This window comes from Macaca fascicularis, chromosome 17, assembly GCF_037993035.2.
Source record: "Macaca fascicularis isolate 582-1 chromosome 17, T2T-MFA8v1.1".
Taxonomy (NCBI): Eukaryota; Metazoa; Chordata; class Mammalia; order Primates; family Cercopithecidae; genus Macaca; species Macaca fascicularis.
Genome location: NC_088391.1, coordinates 57,506,301 through 57,530,147, shown reverse-complemented (window position 1 = coordinate 57,530,147; position 23,847 = coordinate 57,506,301). Strand labels below are relative to the sequence as shown.

Here is a 23,847-nt window from a genome sequence, read left to right as displayed (position 1 = left end):
CCATATTTCATTGTCACTTCTTTTCTATTATATTTCATTCACTTTTCCCATGAAACAGTATATAATGCAAGCAGAGCTTTCAGTGTCTATATTCTGCAATCTGTAGGAAAATGTCTCATAGTTACTGGAATTCACACAAGACTGCATCTCAGTATGAGTAGCTGTTCCCTGTCACTGTTTTTGATGCTTGAGCTAAATAATATTTTACAAAATGGTTTAGCGTTCAGTGTATGAATTTTTGAGATAAGACTTCTCCCTTGTAGGGGTGAAATCCGAAAATCAATGTCAGATGGAAATCTTAGCTCTAAGAGTTAGGGAGATTGGTGGAAGGGTTTTAAAATAAGTGTGAATTTTAGCCTCTAGGCTTTGGAAATGTGGGAGTTATCGTGAGTATGAAATTCATGGGTGCAGATGGTTGATTAAGATATCCCAGGATGGGCCACTGCTATAAATCTCCACAGAAAAATTGAGAAAACCATTTTGATAAGGAACATATTTTTGACCTTTTATGTAAATTCATAACACAAGTTTTGTTGGATTCATTAAATGAGTAGAAGTTAAATTACCATGAGTTTCATGAAATTGCCAATTGTGTCATGTGACAGAAATATTTAATAAAATTAAAATATGTCAAATGGTGAGTAAGAGGTGTGTGTGAGAGGAGAACTACAATGTATTAAACTATTTTTATGTGATACCTAATTCAAGACAATTGTCTTCAAGGTAAGTCTAATTTTCCTTCCCATTAAGATAAAATTATAGGTGCCTAGGTGATCTTGAGCCTAGATCACCAACCAAGGACACACTGATAGCTAGAGGACAATGGGGCTCAGTTTGTTACACAGTCTAGAACGTTATTGTTTAAATAATACCAAATGGAGCAGGAGCAACATGGTAACATTATCTGCTACTTTTAAATATTAAAATATGAAAGATATAAAGCCAAAACACTTTTGCTTTTGTCTTACTTGGTCTTTTATTTTCTTTTTAAAAAAATATTCATACATTAAATCTGATTTAGTGTATGAAGATTATACAACACACCTATATTTTCCTGTTATTGCTGTATTATGAATATTATACCACATACCTGTATTTTCCTGTTCTTCATGATTATGTAGTCATATTACCCAAGTACATTTACATAATTATGTACAAGTACACAAATAAATATGTTCAGTCCTTAGAATAGGTGTTGCTGTTGATATCAGCTTTAAAATTAAAATAATTAGGTAAATCATTTTGCAATAATTCTCTGAAGATTTTTACATTATATTTTAGAGTAATAAAGTTATTTACAATTAATAGCTATTTGCTAATAACACAAAATTAATTCACAAGCTAGTTTTTTCTTTCTTCATAAGGACAGCTTTTTGGAAAACCCCAGGGTAGTAAATGATACATATACCCACACGTACATGTTATTTACATACTTACATACATGCATATTTGGGGAATAACTCCTAACATGTTAAAATATTTAAATTTTTAGTAACATCACTCTCCAAAGTACAATAAATTAAGAAAAATGATAAGCAATATTTTACATCTCAGTCACTGTGAAACATTGCATATATGACAAGTTTTAGAGAAAGCATGTTGGGTTGTCAGTCTGGCTCACTCACTAGATAAAGAAGTTTTTCACCCTTTTACCATGAAGGTTCCAAAACTGCCCTTCAGAAAAATGACAAATAAAATACATATTGGATTGGAGAATTGTTAGAGTTAAGCCCTGACATGCCCAACTGGGAATAGTCAAAGATCTTATGCCATTTTAGGTAAGATTGACCTGGAAAATAGTTTCTAACAAATCACAGGACAATTTCTGGCTACAATTCCAAATAGCATTTAGGAATCTTTGAACTTAATATAGATCTGTTATGTAAAATTTGTGTTATATAGAGATATATTTTCAAAAAATTCCTTAAAATATTTGACAGGATCCTATTGCTTGCGAAATAAGCATATGTGAATTTGTAACAAATTACCAAGAATTTAAAGAACTTATACTACAGTAGTATAGAAACACTACATACACTAATGCCTATGTATAATACAGTTTTCTAGAAACATGATTGTTGGTTTATTTCAGACTATTGAACTTATGCTTGAGAAAATTTTGTGTTAATTTTAAGAGGGATGTAAGCAAATATAAAAACAGACATATTTGGTCAGCTCTATACTACATATCTCTGCTTTCTGATGTGAATTGATTTCATTTTGTAAACGGGGCCGTCAGTATGTTCCTTAAATCAAGTAAACATGGATAGGGTACTAGACATCCCTTCCTCTGTTTTTGCTCACAAACACAAAGTTGAGACTTCTTTGGAGGGGAAACAAATTATCCAACCTCTCTTTTTTCATAATTATGCTGAACCCAGTCTATGAGTCATGTATTAATCTGTCTCTCCTTTTTTCTGTCCCGCTCTTCCTTTCTTCCCTCCCTCCCTTCCTTTCTTCCTTCCATAAATATTTATCCAGCAAGTATACCAGAGGCAATGCTACACATGCCAAGTACATCACTTGTATATACAAACATGATTCTTTGTGTTTCAGATATTACAGTCCAAGGGAGTACACTCATATCAACGTGTTACCATAAAGTGTAAGCAGTGCTAAAATAAGAGATATTCAAGATGCAGGAAGAACACATCATAAGAGCAATTTAACATAGCACAGGAAAAGTATATTGTTAAAATAAGACTTGATAGAGTTTACAAGGTGAATGTTCAGGAGTGATGTGTTGGTGTGTGTTGGTAGAAAAATGATAATTTTACTTAAATCTTGTGTGAAGGCCAGGTGCAGGAGAGGACATACAAATTTTAAGGAAAGTTCCACTGGCTCTTTGTCTCCTCAATGCAGACCTTTTTCCTGGCTCCGATCTAAGACGTGGTTCAAAATGTAAAACTGCAGTGACTATTAAACTTTGCATTCTTACTTGGTATAGTAGCTAAACACATTTTTAGTTGTTAAGAACAGTGACTATATAATGTTTTGCAATGTGTGTTCAACAGTCAGCTTTGAAACTTTTAAACAATTTTAAATGCAGATATGCATATTTACAGATACATTCCTACAAATAGATTTTGATTTTTATAGAAATTATTATACATAACAATTTTACAATTATGTAAATCTGGTATATGGTTGCACATGTATGTAAATGTTAATATCCAATTTTACATATGATCATAGCTTCTTATTTTTTAAATTATACTTTAAGTTCGGGAGTACATGTGCAGGACATGCAGGTTTGTTATAACTATTATTTTTGTAAGTCACTTTATTATTAAAAACAGCATACATTTGTGGTGTTTTCCTGAGGCTAAACAAATGTACTTGAGCAATGTGAGTGGCCTTATGAATTGCTTCCTTGTAAATTCATGGAGACATTTTTAGTTGAATTCCCGTGTATAAATCAGTTATCAAATTTTCCACCAGTTCAGTATTTTTTCAATTACTTAACACTCTATAAAGATTGATCATCACCTTCTTTAACTTTTTATTAAACACATTCTGCCAATTCTTTCATCACCACAAAACAAGTGGGCTTGGTTTTATTCACAGGAAGAGCCGCATTTGACAGATTTGCTGATGGTGTCAGCATTGGTCACAGGCTTGATGGACAGCACCAAACCTCGCTGTGGCCCAGCTCCTGCTAATTAGTTGTTTGAAGCCACTCTGTGTGCCACAGGCATAGGCTTATCAGCCAAAGACATCTTTACCATTCAGCATGACAGCTGTGATGCAGCTGTTCGTGGAGAGAATGGAGCACAAAGAGAGGGGGGAATGAGCCTTTCAGATAAATGACAACCGTAGTATCTTTCACTGAAGGATCCTAAAGATATAACAAAACAACTAAAATGTAGAGTACAAAAAAGGTGTAAATCAATATCTGTTGGATGAATGTGGAACCCACACATGAAATGATGATAAATAATATCAGACTGTGAGAGTGACAGGAAAATACAGCTGCCTTGGAAGTTCTTTTAAAATCCATGGAAGTTGCATGTGCTTGTAATTAATGCTGCTCAAGCATTTGCTAATGAAATTAATGTAAACATGTGGAGTTTTCAGAAGTTTCTACACATGTGCATAGATACTAATGTGAAAGCTGGCCGGAAAGCCTTGTATTTGAACTATTGTAGAGAACATGGTCATGAATAATATTGGGATGCTAAAAATCTCAGGATATTGGAGACATCGGAGAGGAGTAAAAGTCATCCACATATATGTGAGAAGGGTGTAGACATGGGAAAACTAAAAATATAAAGTTACTATTCCTTTTTAGAAAAGTGTGCTTATATTGATGTAATAATGAATGAATTTTTTTTCAGTCATTGATGATTGAAAACTGTGAGATCCCATTTTACCTACTATCCACATAAACTAGAAATCTAATGAAAAGTACCTATGGTTAGAAGTACACATTGACAAATCAAATTAAATAAATATTTTCACATAAACATTTCATATTATAAAATACCCATTCTAATTTCAAAATACTGACTGTAAATAATCTTTTAATACAAGATATCTAATACTGGCCAAGCATGGCGGCTCACGCCTGTAATCTCAGCACTTTGGGAGGCCAAGGCGGGCAGATCACTTGAGGTCAGGAGTTCGAGACCAGCCTGGCCAACATGGTGAAACCCTGTCTCTACTAAAAAAAAGAAAAATTTGTCAGGCATGGTAGCACATGCTTTTAATCCCAGCTACTTGGGAGGCTGAGGCTGAGGTACAAGAATCACTTGAACCCGGGAGTCAGAGGTTGTAGTGAGCTGAGATTGTGCCACTGCACTCCAGCCTGGGCAACAGGGCAAGACCTTGCAAAAATAAAAAAAATAAAAAAAATAAAAAAAAAAAAACTTCATATTTTATGATACAATTTTAATTGTATGTATATATTAGATGTTTTACAAATCCTAATAATGAGTGATATTTTAAACTTAAAATAGACTTTTGGATGTTTGCAATGGATATTTATTGGTTTATAAAATATAAGTAATATTATCATACTCTATAGTCACATGTAATAATAACATCAGAGGCTCTGAGATATTGTTTGGTGTCTCACCAAATTCTGGGAGAAATGGAGGTTCAGTTATAGCTATTCTTATCATTGGCTCTGTTGTATCTAAAAGTCTGGATATAGCAGAAGAATGTTATATCTGTTTAAATTGCCTGATACACTTATTTATGACCATGAAATTAAAAAAAAAAATGCAGCTCACATAAGCTATATAATCTCAGGGTTGACTAGATTTTAGCTTATACTTCAATTTTATATAATTTTGAGTTGAAAAATGTTAAAAGCTTATTTACAAATAGGAAGCATAATGTAATCATTCTAATTGTTAAGGAAAATTATTTGAATTTAATTTTTTTGTTTAGATAATTCAGACAGTGTATTTATGTCAGAATGTAGGTGTATGGTGCATATATTAAATACAGATTAAATCGTTAAAAAGAATAAAGTAAGCAATGAGCTTCTCCTTATTTTATTTTATTTATTTTTTATTTTTTTATTGAGACAGAGTCTCACTCTGTCGCCCAAGCTGGAGTGCAGTGGCGTGATCTGGACCCACTGCAAGCTCCGCCTCCCGGGTTCACGCCATTCTCCTGCCTCAGCCTCCCGAGTAGCTGGGACAACAGGCACCCACCACCACTCCCGGCTAATTTTTTTGTATTTTTAGTAGAGACGGGGTTTCACCGTGTCAGCTAGGATGGTCTCGATCTCCTGACCTCGTGATCCGCCCGCCTGGGCCTCTCAAAGCGCTGCGATTACAGGCATAAGCCACCGCGCCCGGCCGAGCTTCTCTTTAAATGTCATTTATTTCTTCAATTTTGGAATTAGAATAAACCTAGATTATTTGATGTCTACAGAAACTTATGCATGAGAGAGACAGAGAGATTCTGGGGCCAAAACTACCAGGAGATCCACATTCCACAGGTCAGAGATGGAGTTTGAAATTGAATATTAGAATTGTGTTTTTACATTTTTTGAAATAGCTAATGGATTTTATGAGACAATTGAACAGAAGGACTAAAGATAGAATTTAAATGATGTTCAGCAGGTCATACAGTGAAATTAGTCTTGAAACCTGAGGATGAGGACAATTTTTAATGGAATGCAAGAAAGTAGAATAGAATAGATTGTATAGAATAGAAAAAAATAGGTTAGAATGGAATAGCATGTGGAAACAATGGGAACATGTGAAAAATTAGAAGAGAATAAAAAATATTAGGTTATACTAGACTGCATGTCATATAGCATAGCAAAGTATTATTTCAGTTAAACTTTTATTTTAGTTGTATATATCATTGTGTGCATGTGTGTTTTTACTGCATCTCAGTGTGGGTTGATTATTGTAAGTCCAAGTCCAAAGTTTGAAAACCACTGACAAAAAAATAGCTCATAATTACCTACCACTTCTTATTTATCACATATTTCTTTAAAACACTTGATTGTATTAATTAAATTAAAGGTAAAATCTCCTATGGCTTCTTATTTACAGTTGAATAAGTGAAGGCATCAAGAGATGACCTGCACAGTCATTTAGCAGATAAAGGGCTATGCTGGATTAAACCCCAGAGAAGCTGTGCTCTTTGCCACTAATCTAAGGCTTCTGACAAAAATGGCAGCAGACCCAGGATTGGAGACCAGCCCTCTGACTCACAGTGTAATATAATACTGTTTTACTTCATCAGTTACCTCTTCTGTTTGACCAAATTCCAATCCTAAATCAGAATTTATTGACATATGTTTCATGGATTATTTGTCTAAATGAAGTTGAGAAGGTTCATCCTCAATGGATTCAACTGGTGATTCACAATCAGATTTACATAAACATGCATTTAATAAACTTAAAGTAAATTAATCTATTTACATTTGTTTAACCCACTCACTTGTAAAATTATTTGATTATAAATGATATTCAAAGAACACATATTCCATACAACTTATTTTGGAGAATGCTGGCATAGGTCATAAATGATCCTATATGATTAAACAGATTTTCTAATATTATAATCAAGACTCTTAAAATTTAAGTACAGTTAATCCTCCATTTTTAAACAACATGCAAATCAGAAATTTAAAAAGACATGAATATATGATATCAAAGATGTGCTTGTATATATGTGTACATATTATCTGCACACTTATGAAATAGGTAAAAGTATTTTTTAAAGTCCCCACTTCTACGTTGTATTTTAGATATAATCTTCAATAATATATGTCCAGCATATTATTTTCAAATGTATATTCATTCAAACAGCAGAAGCCCGAAGACTTTCTTACACAGTCTAAAGCCTTCCTGGTTTTGATATTGTTTCCATTTATAAAATATCTTTTTTTTTAAAGGACTTACATGTCTTATCATTTTTTTTCCATTTATGCCAATATTTAAAAAATAAGATAAACATAATTTTTCTGGTTTCTAAACACTTTACAATGTAGTAAAGCCCAAATGCTGTGATATGTTGAAATGATTGTACAAATACTGCTCTATAGTGAAGAATGACACACATGTAGCTAAATTTTCGATGTCAGGCCACTCCAGCTTCATTGTTAGGTAATGTATAAAAGCTTGAATTTTTCATAAAATGGACATCTTATTATGGACATTCTATTAATTGTAACATCATAAAAGTACATTTTATATGGTTTAAAGTATATTTTGTAAAGGTAAACTACTTATATATGTAAATATCTACTTACATTATGTGTGTGTGTATATATATACACACACACATAATAAGGAGTATACACACACACACACGTAATGTAAGTAGATTCACAGTGGCCACTTTTATTAAAAACTAGCTAATTAGATTCATAGGGTATTAAGAGAGGTAAGGAAAAATATTCTTTAATTGATACTTTATTATAATATCTCAAGTTTTAATATGCCACATCATTTATTTCCATCTTCAAATTGGAATAAAAGTGAGAGGAATGCCGGCACAAACTGTTTTAGATTCTGTTTTCTAGTTGCAGAAGGTGCAGGGCCCTGATATCCAGGACTCACATTTTCTCAAATAATTCCATTCAGTGCTGAGGTCTAAAGATGAGACAAAAACCAAAACAAAACATAAAACAAACAAACAAACAAAATATAATATATGTAGAGTATATAGTGAATTACAAAATAAGGAAGTTCACTCATTTAAAATATACGTAATATATGAATTTAGCCCACATGCAGAAATGCTGTTTTTTAAAAAGCATATGTTAGGAAAGATGTTTATACTTTTTGAAACTGATCTCATACTCTAATACTCTTCTATTGCTGTATAATTATTTCCATATTTATCCCTGGAAGCCAAGCTACTTTTAAGTGCACTTTCTGGCTAAATTATCTCAGTTTTGACTCAGTAGGTATTTAGGACATAACATCTATCTAAAACAAACAGCTAGGATAAAATTTCAGCAAATCTTATATTACTGTTTAGTTTTAAGCAATTTGTAGACGTGTATTTTTTCCAAAATTTCACAGGAGGTTTAGTAATTTTTCTAAAGTGGTGGTTGGTTTGTTCATGCATTTATCTGCCTAGTTATATAAGAAGCCTTTCAGCTGAGGCCATGGAAAGGAAAAAGAAAGAACCATTTTGGTGAGTCCAGTCTTGATTAAGAATGTATTTAGAAAACACAGTATGATAAGTAATATCTTAAATAAGACAAGTATTGATACAATAAAGATAGCCAAATTTATATTCAAGATATGGATTGGAAAAATAGATAAACAAATGGTGGTAGTATACAATATAATACTATGCAGCAGTAAAAAGAAACCACTGACACAGGCAATAACATGGATGAACCTCAACACTATTGTGCTAAGTAAAAAAAAAACAAAAACAAAAACAAACAAACAAAAAAAACAGACACAGAAGGCTACATGCTGCATGATTTTATTTCTTTGACATTCTGTAAAAGGCAAAGTGATAGGGACAGAAATCAGATAGGTGGTTGCCAGGAACTGGGGACTGAAGGAAGGCATTAAATACAAAGGGGCACAGAGAAAGTTTTTGAAGCAATACAAATGTTCTATTACTTGATTGTAGTGGTGGTCTGTGAAAGAAAAATTACACTGACAGAGTTAAACAGACAAGGGAGATTTTATTCCAGGCTACTGCATTAGGTGAGAGAGGTGGAACTGAGATCAGTAGAAACAAAAGGCAGGAGAGTTTTTAAGCTCTTAAACTAGTGGAAAAATGTTGGAGGCTATTAGGTGAGAGATTGGTCAATGTGATTAGGCCATCTGAGTTTGCTAATTGCCTTTTTATCAAAGTTCGGCTCTTGCCTTCCCACTAAGACTAGGAGATAGGGGTGCTATCTTTCTTGATGAGTTCATTTCAAAGGGATGGCTTCCAGGTCCTTGAGAAAGACCATCCTAGTTTGTAAAACTGACAATCAGCAACCTCTCAAAAGAGCAGAGAAAGAATTTACAATTGCAAGTTTTCCAGAGTAAATGCCTTAACCAAAAAATAAATAAATAAATAAATAAAATACAGAAGTCTACAGTTAGGAAGAAGTCTGTCTAAAGTTTAGTCAAGCTGAGCAGAAGGTTAAGAGTGTCTTAGTCAGGTTCCATGACTGCATGTGTTTTTCAGAACTCATAGAATTACTCCTAAAAGGTTGAATTTTACTATATGCAAATCATAACCCAATAAACCTGACATTTTAAAAAGTGTAGCTAGGTAAGATGTCATTACTGGCAGAGAACAAGAGCAATAGAATAATGATGCTATGCAGGAAGAGAAAAGTAAGATTATAACCCTAGAGAATGAGTTTTTTCTTTTCCATATAGAGAACATCTAACATCTTTCATTAGTGACATGATAATTTACAAACCTAATATATTCCCAGATACCCAGGCTCTGCTAAGAAATACAAAACAGAGACCATCGTAGCTATAGATAACAAAATGTGTTTGCTTGCATATCTTTTTGTTTACTGAATTGTTAAGAAGAGCAAGAAGCTGTTACCCAGAGAAATGTATTTGATTTAAATCAATATATCAATATATCCAAATGCTATCTCCAAACTCAGCATCCACATGGCTTCACAGAATTGAGGCAATTGTCCTATTTTTTCACCAACAAGCGATGTACATAGTCAGGTAAAAAGCATCTCAGTAGGAGTGAACTTTGCTTTATTGAATTGTGCCTCTTTCTCAAAATGCAATAGTACAGTGGCAGAAAGAGAAAAGAGAGGTTCTGTATTTTGACTCTATACTGCAGAATGTTTCATTTTAATTCTACAACCAGAGAATGTTTACTCTCCTGGTAGTAGCAATCGGAGGGCAAAGTTCTCATTTTCACCATGGAATAAGTGACAAGGAGCTTGGGATGCAGGGAACCAAGATCTCTGGGGAACAGTGTGCTTTATGTATCTTATTAACATAAATCACAAGTGTTTCTACTCCACTTGAGTCACTTCACTGAAAATACAAAAAGCTCATTTACCAGCACCTATAGGCATAAGAACCATAGAAGCAATCAATTAGCACATATACTTGCCCTCTGATGCTTGCTCGTGACCTTGAGATATGTGATGAATGACTTAAAGAATGAAACAGACAGAAGTTTTGTGATAAACATGATGAAGAGAAATAAAATGGAGAAAGCTACATATATGTTTAGTTTAAATAAGACCCAATAAATTCTATAACTGCTTTCTGCGGCCTTGGCCTCGGATCAGAGGTACTCAGTCTGCACAGTAATCAGGACTTTCTCAATAAACCTCAGCCTGTTATGGTTCTTACTACATTTACTTTCTCAATACGATAGTACTTTACAGCTATCTACTCGATTATGGCCAGAGTTCCTAGCAGTTATTGATAACCATACCCTAGACTTTATATATCAACCAGCACAGGCAGGAGGAAGGCAATCAGCACAGTGAATTTCCTAACCTGGATATATCTTCCTCAAAGTTGAAGATGATGACTCAGTTCTACAATTGAGCTTGTGATTCTCACTGTGGCAAAACTTCTTATGTCATTTTTATTTTTAGCTCTTTGGCACAAGTATAGAAAATTATTGTAGGAAAATCACAGCTTCTGTAAAGAGGAGCCCTGACTGCTTTTAAGAGTTTCTGAATGTTGGGAAAGCTCACAAGCTCTGTGCAGTGCATTTCTTGGTAGAGAAAGGCAGATAAAAATTTGTTTACTAAAAGAAAGAAGTAAAATTGCAAGACACTTTCAGATTGTCTTTCCTGTTCTCTGCCTCCTTTTTCTGAACCCTGCCTTTTCTGCCCTTTGCCTCAGCAGATATTAAATATGCCAACTCTTCTAAGGCCCATCTTTCTCTTCAAAAATCCCTTTTCTGTGATTTACCTTCCCATTTTCTTTCCTCTTTTTTAATATCTTCTTATTTTTTCTTTTCTTTTCTTTTTCTTTCTTTTTTTTTTTTTTTTTGGAGACAGGCTGATTTTTTTTTTTTTTTTTTAATTTATATTTTATTTTCTTCTGTCGCCCAGGCTAGAGTGCAGTGACGTGATCATGGCTCATTGTAGCCTTGACTTCCTAGGCTCAGGCTCAAGCAATCCTCCCAACTCAGCTTCCCAAGTAGCTGGGACTACAAGTTTTTGCCACCACACCCAGCTATTTTTTGTTTCTAATATTTTTTGTAGAGATGAAGCCTCACTAAGTTTCCCAGGCTGGTCTTGAATTTCTGGGTTCGAGTGATCCTCCCAGCTCGGCCTCTCAAAGAGCTGTTATCGTAGGCATGAGCCACTGGACCTGGCCGGTGGTCCGTTTTCTGAGTGTGCAGCAGAGCTAAGTTTGGGGAACATGTAGTTGATGAGAATGACAATTTTGAGAAGCCAATTTCCCATTTCACTCTCACTGAGATGCAAGTGAGTAAAATGAATTAGCATAATAGCCAGAGGTGTTTGCAAGCTGAGTTCAGTAAAACCATGTCACAGTAATTTGATATATCATAGAGTGACTTTTCAAAAACTGCAAACTATAGGGATAAAATTTCAGAAAACTACCTGTATAACAATGTACCTTTATCATCCACATTATACATATGATCATCCCTTGATTTAAAAGCAATATTATTACTTTTAGGTTTGTAACAATAGACTTTTTTCGATATCCTTGTTATGTGGAAAAATGACATTAACATTTTGCAATCAGGTTTTTTTAAGTAACTTTAGCCATATGAGTATTCTTTAACTTCTAAATTACTGTCTAGTTTATTTACAATACCAGAGATGATGTGAAATAAAGATATGAATGGAAGATCTCCGTAATATTCTATAACATAATTCTTACATAATACTCACTTCTGGATGTATATTAGTAGTGTATTAATACTAACATAACTAGTGCTTAGGTATAGCAGCAGCTAGTACTGATAATACTTTCATGATTTCATATTGTTATAAGCGCATGCTATTTCTATAGTTGCAAATTAGTTCATTCTATGAAAATTTCAAAATGCCTTTACTAACATCTCCACATTATACAAATATACTTGTGTTTCCTTTCCTACTTTGTTAAAAAAAAATCTCTGCTGTAGAAAGTAGAATGTAGCATTTTTTTTTTCTAGGGCAGAATGCATGTCTCCGTTTTTAATGCATAAGCAGGCGTTTTGGTTCATTAAGCTCAGTGGCACTGATAGTAAACTAAAGAGGAATGAAAGGAAGAGGAACTGAAATACCATCATCCCACTAATGATACTGAAGCTGCTCAGCTTTATTGGGAGACTGCCCAGACATTCACTAATAGAAGGCATGGTCCAGGATGTGAACTTGGTGATGCGGTGCCAAAATTGCAAATCCAGAAAAAAAAAAGGCATTGCTAGAAGATTTTCTGGAATAATTTAATGAATTGTCTAGAAATACACGGGGTGTGTGTGTGTGTGTGTGTGTGTGTGTGTGTGTGTGTGTTATTATATTTGTTGGTGGGTTATTAGACAGAGAGCGCGAGCACAATAGAATAGAGAAAGGTTAAAAGAAATAATGAGATTGGGGAGTATTCAGTTACCTCAAGACTGTGTTAAATAAACATGGCAATTCTATCATAAAGGTATATGTATCTCAGAGTGCATGAATTGTAGAATATTCAGATAGTTTGGTGTCACTTTATAATTTGAAGAATTTAGCTCCTGAATGTTAAATAATTTTGAAAAATATCTTTCTTTTAAAGAAGGGGCTAGAATGCCTGCTTCTTCAGATACCCACACACGTCCATATCACACTGCTACTTAGCTGTTTACTGACACCTGGTTATAATAATTAGCATTATGATTTCTTTCATAGATGAACATTATTGTTCCCAGTTCACCCCTGCAAATGAGGGTGCATACAGAAATGTACCCTTTCAAACTGGAAGGAAGAAAACAGATTCTCTGTTCAAATTGGGCATAAACCCAATTTGAACAGAGAATCACTCAGCTGTGGATGGCAGCTTTCGTGGCCTCTGGCTAACACAAACTCCTCAGTGGCTTTTCAAAGCCACTTAGAATCAAGTTCCAGCAAGCTCACAGTAGAAGCTGCAGCTGCAGACACTGAGGAACACCTATGTAGCCTAGACTCATGTTCACAGCCTCCTTTCTGATTTTAACTCTGCTTGTTTTGTGCGGGAGATTGGAAGGTAAATAGAGAAGGGGCGTTTCTTTCACCCAATTTTCTCTTCCTTTTTTGCAACCCCTCAGGGTGAGCTAACCCTTTTGGAAACTGGTCAGTTATACTCTGAAAAACACAGATTAGAGATTGAGCTTAGTGACCTCTTTGCCCTATGAAAAACAGAGCTAAACAGAGAATTTCCTTTTATAGGTTTAATGGCCTAACAAAGGCAAATGAGTTAACAGAACAAAAACAGTAAGAAGGTCAGGTGTGGTTACTGTACCTGAGTTCATGTTCTCCATTGAAACATGGTGTGAAAATTGATCCATGGTTAAAGCTTTTCCTGCTGAAGATACTTCACTAGTGAGAAAAGATATGATATTTTATTAAAATACCAGAGGATCCTATGGGGTAGAGCATGAAACATATGCAAAAAATAGAGGAGAAGTCTAACAGAGACATCCTTAAATACAAGTTAGTTTTTGGATAAAGAAGACAGTTTCATGAGAAGAAGTATATGCTCTTTCTGGGTCTGAGGTATTTGGAGCACAGCAGATATCTCCATTTACTATCAGTGGTATTACAATTCTTCCATTCTATTTCAAATTTTATTCTTATAAGTTTCAAAATAAATATAGAGGAGAAATTAAGTTTTACCAAGTAGGAGACTAAAAGGCCTTTATTAAACTAAAAGCCTCTTAGAATTCAGTAACATCAGCTAGTGAATTGGAACATTAGCTGGTTTGGCAATATAAATGCATAATCCCAATTGTTACTTCAACTCTTTCTCTCTTTCTCATAAAGAATTCAAAATCTTAAAAATATTATATAATATAAATTGTTGTTTTATATCAACATTGCTCAAAACTAAGTATATTTAATACAGAATAGCCCAGCTATTTAAGTATATTCTTTTATTCTTCAATTTAACATACATGTACTAGCATATTGCTTATGTACTGCTACACATAGATATTTTCCTAGGCATTTTAGAGATACGTATTTATTGAATTCCTAACTCCTACACTCATGTTTCCTAGAGCTTGAGACAGATCCTACACATACATTTTCATTGCATGCTGCAACAGGGCAAAAAGTTGGAAGAAGAGTAGAAGTTGAGATAGAAATAGGCTGATATATCAAGGAGTGTCTCATGGAAGTTGTGTGATTTGAGCAGAACATCAGAGAATACTAGGAGAGCTAATCAGAAGATTGGAGCTTAATCAGGAAAAAAAGATATCATAGTACCATCTAGGCAAATGAGATAGAAAAAGTGAGGGGCAGAGGATAGAAAAATTCAGGGTATATTGTGGTACAGGAAGTATACTATCAGGAGAGAGAAATTGTAATCAATTTTATTGCTGATATGAATTTGTAAATCAGAAATAATATTCAGGTAGTAAAGACTTACTGAGATAGGCAGTAATAAAATATAAGAATATAAATGCTTAAAAATATTTTTGAGAGGCACAGTATGTAACTTGTCATTTTTTTGTAGTTCCCTAAATTTATCATAAAGAAAATTTCTCTTTCATGCAGTAATGTTTTGATAGATGAAAAAGAAGATGAAACTTAAATCAATTACATTCATTTGGTGTATCTCCTTTCTTTCCTTTTCTTCTTCTTCAAAGGTATGTCTTCTATTTGAATACCTTAAAATGCTGTAAACTTGGTCAGTCCACAGAATCATTTATGGTCTGGCCAACTCTCAGTATGTTAGCTAATAAAAATATTATAGTGTAGGAAAGCCCATCTTGCTTTGGAATCCTTTTCTTATGCTATTTTTCCATTTACCTTCTACTCCTTCAAAATGAACATCACCCCCACCAACTCAGTTTCCCAACACACATCCACAGAAAATCATCCTAACTCACAAGATTCTTTCAATGCTGCAAAGACTTTGGATGGCTTGGAGAGTGCAGGACATTACACTCACACAAATTAAGAATCAGAGACAAAGTTAAAATTTCTAACAGCAATGTGCTACTTACTATATTACAGATGCTATGGGAATACACAGAAACAATTGGATTCTGAGAGAGGCCAAGTTGAAGAATCAGTAGTGGATGAATTTTAAGAACGATCTTAAATAATGACCAGAAATTCAGTAGGTAGGAAATTAAGAGCAAGAATGCTTAAAGTGGCCGGGCATGGTGGCTCATGCCTATAATCCCAGCACTTTGGGAGACGGAGGCAGGCGGATCACATGAGGTCATGAGTTCAAGACCAGCCTGGCCAACATAGTGAAACCCCATCTCCACTAAAAATACAAAAATTAACTGGGCGGGGTGTGTGCCTGTAGTCCCAGCTACTCAGGAGGCTAAGGCAGGAGAATCGTTTGAACCTAGGAGGCAGAGGTTTCAGTGAGCCAAGATCGTGCTGCTGCACTCAAGCCTGGGCAACAGAGTGAGACTTGGACTCAAGAAAAAAAAACAAAAACAAAACAAAACAACAACAAAAAACGCTCAAGGTGAAGGGAACAACAGGTTAGAAATGAAGGAACTAAGGTGTAAGCATGCATTTGTGTGCAGGAGAGAAGTGAGCATTTCTCAGACAATGTCCAATGAGAAGGCGTTCTGTGGAAAAGCAGCTGCAACAAACAAGCAACCACAAAATCCTAACACAGTGACCACATCATAGTGTAACAAAGGCAAATATTAAAAACCCCAGGTTTCTTTCTCGAAGGCCTTTTGTTTTACTCCTTTAATAAACTAATGTATATTATTACTCTCTCATAAAAGGAGCATTCCCTCATTAAATAAATGGTTGTGCTTAGAACCATTATTTCAAGGGGTGTTTAATGGATAGTCCACGGAACACAATGTGGGAAAGGCTGAGTTAGAATATCTTCAGTCAGCAAGTAAAATATGGCTGTTTTGTTAGAGGAAGGGACACCGAGGTATTCTAGATTCATCGGATACCTGAAACGGGGACACATTCTTTCAAATAAACAAATGCGCGCACACACACACACACGCACACACATGCATACACACACACACACACACACACATTAGTCCTGATTATACCTCTGGCAACACACCTATGACACTGTAAGCATAATAAAAAATGAGTTAAAACCCAGCCTTAGTCTCTATGTAACTTACAGCTGTGTTCAAGGTTTACAAAGGAGTTAAATTATTATTTTCACCTCTAGAAATAATTGAAACATTCATAGAGCAGGTGGCATTTGATCAGAGCCTTAGAGGTGATGTAGATATATATAAAGGGATTTCTAGGCAGAGGAAAAAGCATAAATCAAAGTCTGTCCAGGGCTTCAGGGGGTGGTGAAGAACCCTGGTTGGACTGAATGTGTGCAGCATGTGTTGAAAATAAAAGATGAGAAAAATGAGAAAAAGTATTTAATTTTATCTAGACACTGAAGGGCATTGAATATCATGATAAGGACTTTGAAAGTCATTCTCTAGATAGTGTGAAGTTGTGAGTTTGTGAATTGTGACATCATAAAATGGAAGAAACGTGGAGGACTTCGTGAGGTCAGTATTATTTATCTTCAACTAAGATAATGTGGACTGATAGACCTTATGCACTGAGGTATTTTGTGCATATTTATTTAGAAAGATATTTAGAAAGATATTCTAAACAAAACCAAACCAAAACAACAACAAAAAACGCTCAAGGTGAAGGGAACAACAGGTTAGAAATGAAGGAACTAAGGTGTAAGCATGCATTTGTGTGCAGGAGAGAAGTGAGCACTTCTCAAACAATGTCCAATGAGAAGGTGTTCTGTGGAAAAGCAGCTGCAACAAACAAGCAACCACAAAATCCTAACACAGTGACCACATCTATTGTGATGTGTATAGTGACCAGGACTAATGTGTGTGTGTGTGTGCATGTGTGTGCGTGTGTGTGCGTGTGTGTGTGTGTGTGCATTTGTTTATTTGAAAGAATGTGTCCCAGTTTCAGGTATCCAATGAACCTAGAATACCTCGGTGTCTCTTCCTCTAACAAAACAGCCGTATTGCCGACTGAAGATATTCTAAACTAAATATTCTAAACAAAACTGAAGATGACAGTTTTGTTTCACGAGATTTATATATTTTTAAACATCCTCTTATAAAGGGGCTTCTTTCCCATTAACTTGTGTCATAGTAAAAACGTAGTTGCTGATAACCTTGGATTTAAACCAGCGAACACATTGCCATTGAGTGACTGCTTTGTGAGTATGTTTTGATGACATACAAAATTAAATTTGTATTAAATTTATCAAAGTGATAGTTTGATTGGGGGTAAGTTATACTTACATATATGACATTTTGAGGGCAACTATATGCTATATTGAATGGAATTAAAGTATAAATACAATCAATTTAGAGTACAGGAACAAGAAGTCAACAAAATAAAAAAGAATGGAAAAACAGAGCCAAGTTTTGATGGAGGAAGAAAATTTGGAAAGGTAGAGAGGGACAATTAAGTTAAGCTGGAAGGAGAAAGCAGGAGCAAAACTGTGGCATAAAGTTTTGTTGCATCATTTGCCTGGTGTTGGAGAGGAAGAGGCACCATTCTGACATCACAAATAAATATTATTTATGGAGGAGAAGTTCATTAAGGACATAAAAGGCACATTATGACAATCAAGCATTTCAATTTAGACAAGAGGAGAATATTTTTAGGTTTTTGAGAATGTTAACCAGAGTTTCTCCATGGCACATGAGATAAATGTTAGTTTCAGAAATGATGACATTACCACAAAGACAACTTCTGAGACACCAGTGTTCCACGAAAATAGAACATGACTTGTTTTTGAATTTGGCAGCTTGGCTCTCTAGCCCAAGTATTCAATACAATAGTAAGTTACATTTGCATAAGCATAAATTTACTTTAAAGAAAGGATTGTGTTACACTCAGATTTAATATTTTATACATAAAATAGTGTCACTACTAAATTAAGAACAGGTCATGTATTTGTAAAGCGTTGCTTAAGGTTATCTTCGACAAACCTTTAAAGTTCTCCTGTTCTACCTCCCTATAACACTTGAGATATTTCCTTCCCCAAATTCCATATACCCACTTATTTTATTTCTTTTGCCCCATTTCTATGACTATGAATTCAAGAATGTACACAAATTAGATATTTATAGAAGGCATTGGAAATAATTCTGGAGTTTCAGAAATACAATTCTAGAAAACTTACATTATTTTCCCACACCTTGTACAATAACCCATTTTAAATGATTTTGTAATTGTAGTTTGTGAAATATCTTCAAGTAATATGCTTCAGAATCATATATTATTATATATTCCTTATTGAATGATACGGTTTGGTTCGGTGTCCCCAACCAAATCTCATCTTGTAGCTCCCACAATTCCCACGTGTTGTTGGGGGAGATTATTGAATTGTGAGGGCGAGTTTTTCCTGTGCTGTTCTCTTGGTAATGAATGGGTCTCACAAGATCTGATGGTTTTAAAAAGTGGGAGTTGCCCTACACAAGCTCTCTCTTTGCCTGCCGCTATCCATGTAAGATGTGACTGACTCCTCCTTGCCTTCTGCCACGATTATGAGACCTCCCCAGCCACATGAAGCTGTGAGTCCAGTTATACCTCTTTCTTTTGTAAATTGCCCAGTCTTGGGTATGTTTTTATTAGCAGCATGAAAATGGATTAACACACTAATATAAAACCACCTTCCCTAAATCATAAATCAAAACTGCAAGTTATAATATTTGACTAATAGTTCAGTTAACTGCATTTATTAGATCACTATTATATAGATGACTGTCTAACTACTACTAGTTGACAACCTATTATTGTCAGGTATATCTGAAATGCTTTGCATGAATTATTGAATTATCTCATTGAAAACTCAAAATGTATCACCACCTTTCATTTTTTACACAGGAGATTACTGAGGTATAAAGGGTGTAGTAATTTGTCCAAGGTCATACAACAGGATTGGTGTTGGGATTTGAATTGTGACTATAGAATCTACAATTGTTACAACAACATCATACTCAATATCATCAGAAATTTTCAAGCAATAAGCAATTGCTCTCTGGTTAATTTTTTGAATTATTATGACAAGTTAAAGGAAATAACCTAATATGTTCCTTGATCCTAGTGCCCATTCTATGCCTTAATTTATATCATGTCAATGAAATACACTGTGAGTTAATTCTTCTCATGTTGCAGCTAAGAATCCCTTTTTCATGCATAGACCTAGAAGGGGGTCAGACCTTGAGATAGTTTAAGTCAATTAAGATTATTCATATTGAGACTAGAAAATATTAATTGATAGAGGTTGGGAAAGATACTTGAATAAAATTAGATTTTTTTTCTTTATATTTAAGCTGATTTTCCTATCCGGAAATGTAATTATTTGTTTTTCTACTATTTTTCTGTAAACCAATGAAGTTTCAGAATCTTTCTGCTAATGATTGCCTGTTTTCAATTACTAAGAATAGACTATCTCATTTGAAAGGCACTTGTCTCATCCGTCATCAATTCTCATCTATTTTGAAGTTGTTGCTGTTCACAAATGATGATGTCTTATGCTTGAACTTCATAGGATGATTGTACCCAGGGGCTTTTTAGGCAGCTGTGTTTAGTGTCTCATGGACATTAAAAGTGATGCCCTCACCATAGCTTCCTAACAAAGTACTAGTTATATAGTAAGTACTATGAATCCAACCAGTGTTTTATCATTATTCTACTTACTTTGATTTATTCTTTTGTACTTCAATAGCACAATGCAGTCAGCCTCTGGTTTGTTCTATTCACTGCAGCTATGCATTGAGTTGAATGCTTTGCAGCTATTCTTCCTTCCATAAAAACATCTTCTTTCTTGTCCTGTACCCTGGAGCATTTTTTGGATTTGCTTATATTCCTTCTGTTTGTGTTTTGGTTCCAGGATTTGTTTGCATTCATTTGTAATAAACTGCTTTTTTTTTTCTTTTTGTCTTCAAGCCAAGCAACTTAAATTATTTAAATATGTCAGTAATGTCTAAAGGAGGTCTTATTTCATTTCCTGTTCTTTTTAATTTTATAGTGTTAGGAATTGTTCAACCTATTGTAAATTTAATTTTAATGATTTTTCATTCAATTAGACATTTGTTGTGTTGTCTTACAAAAGGGTTTTTGAGATTTCCTTTCATTTTTTTTTTTCTCCCTATCTCTAGGTCTGGACAAAATGAGTAGAGCCATTTTTTGGCTCTAAAAGATATCTTTTAGTTGAGGTTATTTTTAACATGAACAAGGTGAGGAAATGTACTTCTTTCATATTTGTGCTATTTACACATAATTAATTCTAAATTGCTATTTGATATTTGGAAGTGCATTAGTTTCTTTTCCAAAGCTATCATGTCATCTGTAGTGATGTGTATGTATGTATGTATAGCTCACAGAAGAAAAAAAATGACAGCCAACCACGGGGGACTACAAGGAAAGCAATCGTATTTATTCTGCTAGGCTCCCTCATTCTAGGCATATTGTTTTCCTTAACCATCTATTTTCAATATAAGAATACATTTTAGAGTAGAGACTGGTCTATGACTGTTGCCAAAGCAATTATGTAGCCAGTTGTAAAATTAGCTTAAGATTTGTATTTGTTTGTTTCTCTGCCACCCTAGAGAATGCTTCCGCTAGTGTTTGGAAAGTGGGAATTCCTACTATTCTACATGACAAAATTCAAAATAAAAGAAATATAATTAATAATTGTGCATATGTATAGATTTTTTTATTTGACTCAAGAATAAGGCACGACTCTCTACTCTTTTTAAATGAGCGCTAAGTGTTTTTCCAAAATGACTGTCTACTCCATAGAAGAAGCATACCTTTCACACATAAGAGCTTTACTGTTTCTATAGTGATACCTCCTCCTTGTTATGCTGATGACAGTGTATCATAATCGTAGGTTAGTCACATTGATGCATGCATTTCTTTAATTGTTTACTGTGGTCATGATGCACTGCCCAGTTAGTGGCCACCCATTAGAAAAGAACCCTTACAAAACACTTGAAGCTGTCTTTCTGGTGTTCTTGCTTGTCCTATGCCACATCCTTTACCTTCTGATCTCTGCTTTTTTATACTTTAAGCCCACCAAGATTCCTCCTTAATCTCAAATTCGCAATGATTTTCCTTTGCAGATACCTTTGTTTATAAATAGAGTTATCTTACACTTTGTCTATTTTAAGTGTATGTTGCACCTATTTCACAGTCCACTTTCAAGTCCAAAGATGCTACAACTTAGGTGTTCATTTTCTGTCTCCATGATGGTACCCAACATCATTCTCCATTAAAGATAAAATCAGGTGTTCAAGGCCCAAATATAAGATTTTCTTTTCTTTTTTAAAAAATTAGTCCCGGCCAGGCACTGTGCCTCATGCCTGTAATCCCAGCACTGTGGGAGTCCAAGGCGGGCTGAACACCTGAGGTCAGGAGTTCCAGGCTACCCTGGCCAACGAAGTGAAACCTTGTCTCCACTAGAAATACAAAAATTAGCCTGGTGTGGTGGCGGGCGTCTGTAATCCCAGCTGCTCAGGAGGCTGAGGCAGGAGAATCGCTGGAACCAGGGAGCAGAGGTTGCAGTGAGCCGAGATCACGCCACTACACTCCAGCCTGAGCAACAGAGTGAGACTCCATCTCAAAAAAAAAAAAAAAAAAAGTAAATAAAATAAAATAATAATAATAATAATAATAATAATAATAATAATATTAGTCCCACGGCCCTTACATTTAGCTTCTTCATAAATTGGATTGCCTTTACTCATCTCACTGTTTCATGCTTTGCATCTTCTTTTTTCTTCCTTAGAACTCAGTCATTATTTTTGTATCTTTCACTATCTGTGAAGACATTCATGAAGGTTTTAAAAACCTCTTAGATTGAAGACTGGTGTCAAATGCTGATCAAGGAAAAGAGAGTATTAGATGAAAAGTTTTGTCTTCTCTAATTTTTGTTCTGTGTTTAGCAAGCTAAAAGTTAATTTAAGCACACAGTAAGGTGAAAGGGCTGGTGGGAGTCATTGAAGTGAGGAAGTGTTCCCTATTTTTTACTGAGTTCAAAAGAATACAGTGCCACATAAGGTATTTTAACTCGCAGGAGCCACCCACCAGAGAAAAGAAAAAAAAAAAGTAGGTTCTAAGGAGTTGAAGAATATTTTTTCCCTCTATGAACATCAAACATTGTGTACTTGAAAGGTACAGTCCAACGAAGATGTTGTTCCTTGACTGAGGTGTTGGTTTAAACATAAAACTAACCATAAGATGCCTAGAGGGAAAAACTGTAGTAAAAATTATCTGATTGCTTTCACAAATCTCTGAATCTCAGAATGGGCAGAATGCCGGCACATTTTCCCAGAGGAAACTCCTAAAAGCCTGTTTAACTGAAGCTGGTGACTCCAAGGCTTATGTAAGCTCATATTCTCTTGTTCTTTGGCCACTTATGACTCAGCATTCTCCTTGAATTTAAAAGTACTTTGGGAAGCTTTGAAAGTTCGAGGCTTAAAAAATAATAGCAATAAAACCCACTAAAGCTTCTAGGAGAGAAAGTAATCCAATGGTAGTCACATCATATATATATATATATATATATATATATATATATATATAAATTTTGCTTTATTATTTCTAATACTATTTCTAGTAATTTCTCTGATACAATAATATATTTTCTCATGATTTACTTTTAGTTTTGACTACTAATTAGGCTACAGACGCTGTCCTTGACCTAAAATTGTTCATGAAGACCATGTGTAGTATTAGAAATAATAGAAAGCTAAATTTTCAAAAATAGCATACAGTGGTCTCTTTTATTATTTTAAAGATAAATATATTTTTTGATGGTTAAAAGACTGACTTTTCTGTCTTTCAGTTAATGCATTTTTTTTTTTTTCAATTTGGTTAAGATTAATTGAACATCAAACCTTGTCAGGAGCTTTCATATACACTGTCATATTTAATCTACTCAGTTAAATCTATGAGATAGGTATTATTTTCATAGTAGGATTGTAAAACCCTTACCATATGTGAGAGGGATCAAATATCAAGTGGTGAGAGTTGTCTGAATTCCTGGACAATATTCCAAAGATATATGTAACTTTAGGACATTGAAAAATATCACCATATTAATAAAATAGTATTTGTGAATCTATCACATTTTCTTTACTGTAAGGTTGTATTTTGCCTGCTGATGTTTAAAGCATTTTAAACTCTAGAAGTCTCTTTTCTCTACTGATTTCAAAAATAATTTCTCTGACATAATAATGTATTTTTTCATGATTCACTTTTGGTTTTGACTATGAATTAAG

General features: G+C 34.4%; 1 protein-coding gene and 1 long non-coding RNA gene across 10 annotated transcripts in view; one reads left to right on the top strand and one right to left on the bottom strand.

Annotated features, from left to right (window-relative positions):
* The window catches only part of PCDH9 (protocadherin 9), a 956,768-nt gene that overhangs the window by 332,417 nt on the left and 600,504 nt on the right, over positions 1-23,847 (top strand). The gene's annotated exons all lie outside the window — the stretch shown is intronic.
* LOC135968117 (uncharacterized) overlaps positions 7,871-23,847 on the bottom strand; it is a 113,769-nt gene continuing 97,792 nt past the window's right edge. Inside the window, exons 3-4 of the long non-coding RNA XR_010582615.2 lie at positions 13,869-13,945; positions 7,871-8,066 (exon numbers count right to left, since the gene is read on the bottom strand). This is a non-coding gene — a long non-coding RNA (uncharacterized lncRNA). The remainder of the gene's footprint in view (positions 8,067-13,868; positions 13,946-23,847) is intronic.